This window comes from Lepidochelys olivacea (assembly GCF_965140295.1).
Source record: "Lepidochelys olivacea isolate rLepOli2 genome assembly, chromosome: 9".
Classification (NCBI taxonomy): Eukaryota; Metazoa; Chordata; order Testudines; family Cheloniidae; genus Lepidochelys; species Lepidochelys olivacea.
In genome coordinates this window covers 5,120,302-5,129,209 of record NC_140419.1, presented here as the reverse complement: position 1 = coordinate 5,129,209, position 8,908 = coordinate 5,120,302, and the positions used below count along the sequence as shown (strand labels likewise).

The following is an 8,908-nucleotide window of genomic DNA, read 5'->3' as shown; positions in this document are numbered from 1 at the left end:
GTTCGGCCCCTGGAATTCTGAGAACTAATTTGCTATTCGGTGACATAAGAGAGATCCAGGGCTGAGGCCACCCCGCTCTCGGTCGTGAAAGCCCCGCAAACACCGCCGGCCTCCTCGCAGTACACCAGATCCCCCCCCCCCGCAGCTCTGCTCACCCCCCCAGCAAAATGCGTTACAATGTAGGGGCCTGGGAGAGGGTGTTGGGGGGAGGTTTTCATAACGCAGGAGGGGGGGGGGAAACCCTAATTAAAAAAGCAGGAGGAGGAGGCAGACAAAATCTCAGGCAGTCCGTAGGGAGGCGAGACACAGAACCGTTTAACGTTATTTTTTGCATCTGCTTGAGCAAGTTTCTCCTGTAAAAAGATCCCGGGATCCTGCTGCCTTGGACGCTTTTTGAAAAATAATCCGTCTTTTTTTTATTTTTTTTTTAATGTTCCATCCACCTCTTTTTGGCTCTCACGATCGTGCAAGGGATTTACTTTCGACGAAAGAAGCTTCTTCCCCCCATCCCCCCCAGACAGATCTGTGTTTTAATTATGGTTTTGGCATTGCTTTTTTTCATGTGAGGAATATCCTTGTTCTTGAAAAGAAATAGACTTGGAGGGTTATGTTTTCGTTTGGTCCTTTTCTTTTTCCCCTCCTTCCCTTTCCAGGACTCTTCGCAGTTGTTGTCATTGTTGCTGATTCGTGCAAAATAGATTGTAAACAGTGTGTCAATAGATAGCTTCCTCTGGGTGGAGGGAAATGTCAAGCTACGGTAGTGTGGAATTTTTTTTTATTACTTTTGGTTTTTTAAAGCAGCTGTAGACTGTTTCGGGAGGGAACTGTAAAGGCCTGCCCTGCCTTCTGCCTTTGCCATTGGAGGAGACTTCAGCCAGCAGTGAAAATGTAAAGACCTTCCAATCTGTGTTACTGATAGAGTTACTGGTGTGTGTGGTGGGTAGTGCGGAGAGGGCAGGGGCAGATTGTAAACGTATTATTATGTGGACCCTTTAGCCATATATATATATATATATAAGCAAATGCATTGCATCTTTATTTTCACTGTGAATCCACTCAGGCCTGGTCTGAGTGTGTACATGTCAGCTGATTTCTATTGCAATTATTTATTTTTTTCCCTGATCATTTTGGGGTAAAAGGATCCAGTATTTCTGGTGGCTACTTCCACATAACAGAGAAGGAAGGGGTGGACGGCCGTGTGTGTGTGTGTGTGTCTGAATGATGGTATTTCATGTTTATAACGATTAATAGAAATTTGTTCACAAGAAAAACCATCACAGGGTCACTGTGCCCTAGCTCCAGCTAACTTATTAAATTACAAATGAATTCCACAAAGGCTGCAACCCTAATACAAAGATATTATTGTACATTCTATGCTGCATTTTTTATTTGCAGCAAAGTCCCTGAACTGAAATGCTCAGATCTGCTTTAAAGTAGAAAAAAGAAGGAGAGCTTTACGACTAATACTCCATCTATTCTTTAAAATAGCCCAGTAGCAAGTCAGGTCTCATACTCAGACACTTGAGATGATACAGACATGCTTTAAAGACGTCTTCCCTGTAGTTAAAAAGTAATATATAATTCAACGCGAACAAGCATAGCTTTACTTAGATTGTAAGATCTCAGGGACAGGGAAGATGTGTTTATCTGTGTTTATCTTGTTTATCTGTGTTTGCAAAGAGCAGTGTAAACAAATGGTGCTATATAAATGGACTTAATAACAAATAATATAATGATGATAATAACTAGGCTTTTGTTTCCATACGAGATGGAATTTATGAAGAAAATCTCTGTTCTGTTTGTCCCGCTCTGCAGTCTGATCTTTTCTTCTGCGTGTATTGATCTGTTGGCTGAATGCAATGTTTGCAGAAAGTTAGGAAGGAGCTAAAAAAAATCCTAAGATTGAAGATTTATCATGATTGCTGTTCCAACTGGCATTTTACAGAGTTGAATTCTTGTCATGCATTTATGCTGCCAAATGTGGGGTTGCATCAGAGTTTCCATTATCAGCCCGCTGTTTACAAGGAGTTATCAATCAGCTATGAGCATTCCCTTTGGGCTGGGAACTTGATATCTAGGTTCTCAGCCTGGAAGCAAATAATAGATTTTATTAATTTTTCCTGGGAGTCCCATATTCTCTCCCTCCTCTCCATTTCGCCCTTGCCTTCTCATGGTTTCCCTTCACCCCCACCCAGTACCTTGAACATACATTCCTTGGGCACCTAAACCCCCCATTAACTTTCCTTGAAGTTTCTTCCCCATACTCTGAAATGAGAGTTTTGAATGCGTAGGGAATGCAATATCCAGCATAGGAAAGGCTACATAGAATACCCTTCAAATCCCATGCATGCCACTCCTACATTGGCCAGAGGGGTCACCGCAGAGCAAGTCCGTCATTTGCTTTCTTCACAGCACATCTAGCCCCTGCTGGGCCTGGGAGTGAGGTCGGAATTCCACGCCAGATTTGTAGTCACATCTTGCAAAATGGCAAGGAAGTTTACTAATATTGACTATATGATGACATTCCTTTAGCTCAATAACTGTCTGAATTTTAAGATGAAACTGGCCCTTGAAGGGGGAATTTAACAGGAAAGTGGGCGGGGAGTGGAGTGGATATAAAAACATGTAAATAACCAAGTTGTTAACATTGACCTGCTATGCAAATGCTTTAATTTCTTGTATAATCTGGATCCAGTGCTTCAGATCTGATGCATGCAACCCTCCGTTCCCCCCATATTTCCTTTTTGGTCCTTACACACATATAAGGACTGTAGGAGCAGTCCTCACTATATCGACCTACATGGTTTGTCCATATTCCACGTCAATACAATAGTAAACATTAGATTTACATGAAGGACCAGGACAGCTCCTTTTGCAGTGTGTCAGATCAGTCATACCTAGGTTTCAAACCAGTGATGAAGACATGGTCACCCATCAGATTGATACCACTGCTTCTGACACAGGCTATAATTTATTGTATTAACCCTAGTATTCTAGTCAAAATGGCAATGGAGATAATTCTGCTGACTTAAAAATCCTCCTATGGTTGGGAAAAGTTTATTCTTCACTTTCCCCTCCTGCAAAACTGCTGAGTTACTAGCCACCTGAGAGGCATGTCACAGGTGGCTTGGTTGTTTTCCCTGTCTAAACTACTTCTGGATGAAAAGCACCACATAAATGTAAATTATTATTAATAATAATACTTACCCCTCTACAATTACAATTCTAGATTTAAGGCCATAGGATATATTGATCAAGGATGGTAGATGGCCCTGAATACAGAATTAGTCAGTCCTACAGGGATACAGAATACGTTTTTATATGCAAGTATTTCATGTTGTCAGGTAAGCAACACATTTAAAGGGGTGGGCCTGATCTTTTGATAAATATATATATTTTTAAATAAATCTCAATTTTAAATTATTTTCATTTTTTTTTAAATTAGCCCCTTCAGGAAATAAATCCTACTTACCCAAATACTGTATACACAGAACCACCAGGTCTTTAAAAAAAAGTGCCAGAGGCAGAAACGTGACCCTTAAGAAAGGACACTCCGTCTTTGACACTTTTCCTATGGCAGTTATAGTCGGATTGTCAGCTGAGCTGTGGAAATCCAGCCCTTTTTATCAGCTTTGTGTCATAACATAAACATTATTTAAAGGCAGTTTAGTGCATGTAATTTTATAAAATAAGGGTGGATTGCACACTGCATAGAGCAGTGTATTCCCTGATTCAATTGCATTATCTTGTTTTCTAATCTAACCTACTTTTCTGTCCGAGGTTGGTGCTTTGCAGGAGCCTGTCTTCAGTGCAATCTGTGAGCCCTTTTGTGGGTGTCTGATTTCTGTAACATGTTTTGGTTTCCAGTATGAATGTAACATTCAAAGAATATCATGACACTACTCTAGGTGTATGCGATCTTATCTACCTGACATTTAGTTTTTTAACCGTCCATTCCCTTGATTTGCATAAAATCACACAGTCATAATTTTTTGGCATCATCATAACAAACTACTCGAGATTACCAGCTTGCTTTTGCTTGCTGCCCGTCAGCACAAATGCATGTTTTCCCCTTTTCTTTGCATCTGGACTAGGAGCTTTCTGGATTTATTAACATAGCACTTTCAAAAGGATGGACACTTCTGCCACTGTATCCGTGACAACAGCAAAGCTCTTTAATAAGTGTTATGGTTTAAGTTCAAAACCAAACAGCCCAACAGGCCAGGTTCTTGCATCTCATTCTGTTTTAGTTTATTGTTTTAAATATAGATCTCTTTGTTTTTATTTACAGGGAAAACCCTCAGAATACTCTGCCTGATCCCAGAAGACTTGCCCTGCTACTGCTGTGTTCATTACAAAACAATCCTGCAATTAAAATAAACTCCAAGAGCTAAACAAACTGCCCCTCTTGCTGATCATTTGTTGATTTCAGTTCCTTATGCTTAGAACAATTTTTCCCCCAGCACTGGTATCAGAAGTGGCAGCAGCTGGAGTTGTGGAAGGACCAGGGGGAAACACCCTAATGTTTGTAAACTACAGGAGAGGGGAGTAGGAGGGAGATATTATTATGTTAAATAGTGTTTTTATTGGAGTATTCATGATCTGGCAGGATCCTTCCTTCTGGGGAAAGGACTGGAAGTGGAAAAACTTGATTTGCATGGTAGGACCTGGCTTTTTGTACACACCCTCGGTACACCGGACCATACTAAACCAGCTATGAAGGCTGCTGCAGATCACTCACAGTCCAAGAATGTGCATGGGGACTACACTGGTACTTTTCCATTCACATGCCCACAGTGGAGTGTCTTGTTTATTTCATCCTTCATGCAACAAAGGGACACAGGCTGCAGAAGGGGAGGGAGAGAGATTTTCAGCCTATCTGCCTAAAAACCTCCCTGTACTTTCAACTGGAAAAGTTATTATTCACTCATCCACCTAAAAAGAAACCACTCAACAGTTGTGTTACTGGTTTCACACATGTTATCACACTATCTCTCTCTAAATAAAACCTCAATTTTCAGATATCCTGGAGACTAAATCTAGAATACCAAGGCAATTGGATAATCAAGGCAATTGTCAATGTAATTCCAAGACAGTGAGGGCACTTGGCCCAGTGTCACACAACAGGACAGTTCAGATAATGAGACTTGGAGAACTGGATAATCATATTTTATCAGTAAATTTGGCATTAATGTATTATTGAGAAATTGTCCTGTTAATTGACAGATCTACTTTCCCGTCATTACTATGAGATTCATTGTGAAACTTGTCTGTCAAAAATTACTTTCCCCAGGTAAGTGTAAGAGTAGAATGTTTGCAGTTTCTCTCTCTCTCTCTCTCTCTCTCTCTCTCTCTCTCTCTCTCTCTCTCTCTCTCTCTATCTATCTATCTATCTATCTATCTATCCCTGCAAATACTTACAGCCAGGAAAGTAATTACACAGGATGTATGTAAGGGTATCTATTGTTCCCATCACCGTGTAAGTAGGCATCACAATTCTATGCCACACATACATGATCTTTGGTTTAAAAGGTAAATTTCAAACCCAAGTACTAGTGAGCATCCAGCCAATCACAGAAAATTATCCTTCCTCCTCTCTGCCCCCAATCAATTTTTAACCAATTACAGACCAAAGTCTGTGGGGCTTGGTTTGTTTTTTTCCTTTTCTGCTGAGTTTGTTGGTGATTAAGTAGAGCAAAATTAAGTGATTCACATGTAGTAAGGGAAATTTACGAAGACCTTGTACCACTGACCTATAACATTTTCAAATACAACCATACATTCCATACTCCCTTCCCCATGCCTTACCCCTATTTTTTCTTTTTTGCCTGCTGCTTCTTGTTAGAATTTGTCTCATTTGAAAATATTAAGCATGAGACTTGTGGAAATTTAAAACTCACCATGTATTTTAAGCTGTGCTAGAAGTGGCTTTTTTTTTTTTGGCACCTCTCTTAACAATCAACTAATGAGATTAAAAACAAAAGAAACGAACAAAATCCCTGAGATGATTCAAGCCTGGGTTACATAAGTGTTTGGTTTGCCTGAAAAAAATTGATCAAGGACAGTCTTTGAAACAGATTCTTATTTATTATTACTATCTATTTCTATTACAATAGTGCCTAGAAGGCCCAGCCAAATCCAAGGTAATAAAAGTCAGCTGTGGAAAACATTTTGATTTCATAAGAAGAACTTTGTGAACTAAGAAGTTTATCCAACAATATTTCCTATAGTGACAAAGGGCCTGATCCAAAAATGGAAAGACTCCCACTGAGTTCAATGGATTTACATATGACCCTTAATTCTTATTCTAAGCTATTTTGATAGTTATTGTTTTATTAATTGTTTTGTTAGACAGCTATGTGGTTAATGTTATCTGCATTTAATTTTCTTTCTTCAAATAACATTTTAATGCTTTGTCTATACAGTTCTTTGAGTGATCAGTACAATTTTGGTTCATGGAATGTTTGTGACTATACTTAAACAAGAACTCAGTTAATTAATTGGAAGATATCAATAAATAAAGGGGGAAATGTCAATAATTTGTATGTCTCCTGGAATCCTTTAGTTCTGTGTATCCTTTTTAAAAGGATGGATGGTGCTAACAAACTTTATTTGGGAAAGCTTCATTTGTATCTGTCTATTTACAAAGTATTTTACAAATATTCTATTAGTAGATACAGAATTAAATAATACCAGGTAGACTGAATTATTAACTATATTTAGATACAGTAAATGGGTCACAACATTATTTGTGAGGATACTAGTAAGTGGGGAGGGATTTATTTTATTTTATTTTATTTTATTTTATTTTATTTTATTTTATTTTATTTGGAAGAGCTTTTTTTTAAGTACTTGGTAAAAAATTGAATTCTCTCCTCTTTTTCATGATGGACTGTAAAATGGCTGGGGTAATTTAAGATGATTTTGAGATGAATAATTCCAGTGGGGCTTCTCTGTGTTTTAAAGAATTAAAAAAATAAATAAAAGCCGCAGCAAGCAATAGTCAGTTGGATCTGACAGTGATGAGGAAGAATTCCATGGGATATATATCTGCATCGAGTATATGGTAAATACATTCTTCCCTATCTGTGGGCTGTACTGAGTAACCTATAATCCAGGGCATGGTTACATAGATTGTTATCAATCATATTTTAACTCCATATGTCCTAAAAAAATTATTTCCCTGTAAGATTATTTTTAACCAATTATTCCTCTAAAACAGAACTAAAAATCCAGCTGTCTCCAAAGAGTAAAAAGCAAAATCCAAGTGCTTTTTCTCCCCTTTCTTTGGTTTAAATTTCGCTCCCTTTTTTCATTCCCTTTCCAAGCCTCCCATCTGTTTCCCCAGATCCTGAGCGTCGAGTAAAGTGACTTCTGAAAGAGAATGTGCCACTTTGGCTTCCAAACTTCTCTGAGAAGCTGCTACCTCTCGCAAGCTTCCAAGGCTGGATCAACAAGTTAACCTTCAAAAAGATTACAAAGGTGCAAGTGGGCTGGTTGGGAGGTGAATCATTAAACAGGAGATGAAGTATATGACTGCAGGTTTCAGTTAAAGAGGCAGTTCACACACTCTCTCTTGGGCAAGGAAAGCCATCTCTTACTGGATTCCAGTGGTGTAGTGGTAAAAAAAAGAGATGGATAAATGAACCTAACTAAACTCTATATTCCCCAAAAGAGAAGTGAGTAAACTTGAGTGCACTACTTCTGGGTTCCCCAGTATCAAAGTGGTATCCACTCTGAATGGAAAGAGTTTGTTCACAAAACAAAAAAGGCCAATCTTGCCACCCTTATGCACACCAATAGTTCCATGGGCTTCAGAGCCCACCCCCCACCCCACCCCAGGAGGAATGGGGGGGCTGCTTCCATGAATACGGGGTGTTCTATATAACTAAGGATCGCAGAATCAGGACAATATGTGCAGAAAAAACTGTAGGATGGCATTAAATATTGGGCTGTGCTTGGGATTCATTTTATCCTGACCATGCTGGAATAAAGGGGCTTGAGTCTGATCTCCCTTAAACTACTGCGCTCCGCACACATCACATGAGTTATTCCTGATTTACACCAATGTGTGGGAGAGGAGAACTAGGCCTGGTCCTTTTAATAAATGGCCTCTTTTCTCCCCAAGGCAGAGGAAGTAGCTTGAGTGAAGTGCTACAGTTTGCCTGCCTTCTCCCTGCTTGTTCAGGCTTTGCATGTCACAGCTCCCTCCTTCGCTTCCCAAGGGGGAGTTTCCATGGGTGTCTCTTCCGTGTTTCCCCCAGGAACATAGAATGCTGCACATGGAGAGCAATGCACGTACTGGATGAGCCCAACTGATAGGCTCACATCACAGCTTCGCCTACGAAATCTCCCCCTCTTGGGATGCCGAGTGTTGGCATGTCACTGGCTTCCCGGAGCAGAAGTGAAAGCATAATAGACTGCTGGAGGTTAGAGATGGGTCAGGTCATCTGGCATATCGCGGGCTGCCAAAACAGGAAGGTTCCAGACATGATCTTTTTTTGATATTTTCCCCAGTCTAGTTTCAAATATCTCAGATTTGTACCTGAGCTGCTCATACACAACAGAGAAAGATGGTCCAGTGATTTGGGTGTTTAGTATTTAGGAGACGTGGGTTTAATTCCTTGCTGTGCTACACGCTCTCTAGGTGACCTCTTGCAAGTTATTTTGGCCTAGATCCTCAAAGGTATTTAGGTGCGTAACACCCATGGGAGTTAGGCACCTATGTACCTTTAAGGATCTGGGCCTTGGTCTCACTGTGCCTCAGTTCAATATCTGTAAAATGGGCCTAGAAGCACTGTCCTACCTCCCAGGGGTGTTGGGAGGAAAACTACATTAAAGGTTATGAGATGCTCAGACAGTTCATAACGGGAGTCATGTAAGTATGGTAGCTAGATGCCACCTACTA

General features: G+C 40.0%; 1 long non-coding RNA gene across 1 annotated transcript; it reads left to right on the top strand.

Annotated features, from left to right (window-relative positions):
- Window positions 1–201: 201 nt before the first annotated feature.
- LOC311526415 lies at window positions 202–4,399 on the top strand. Its single transcript, XR_014713003.1, has 2 exons — window positions 202–888; window positions 4,292–4,399. It is a non-coding gene; the product is annotated as an uncharacterized lncRNA (long non-coding RNA).
- The last annotated feature ends 4,509 nt before the right edge of the window (window positions 4,400–8,908 follow it).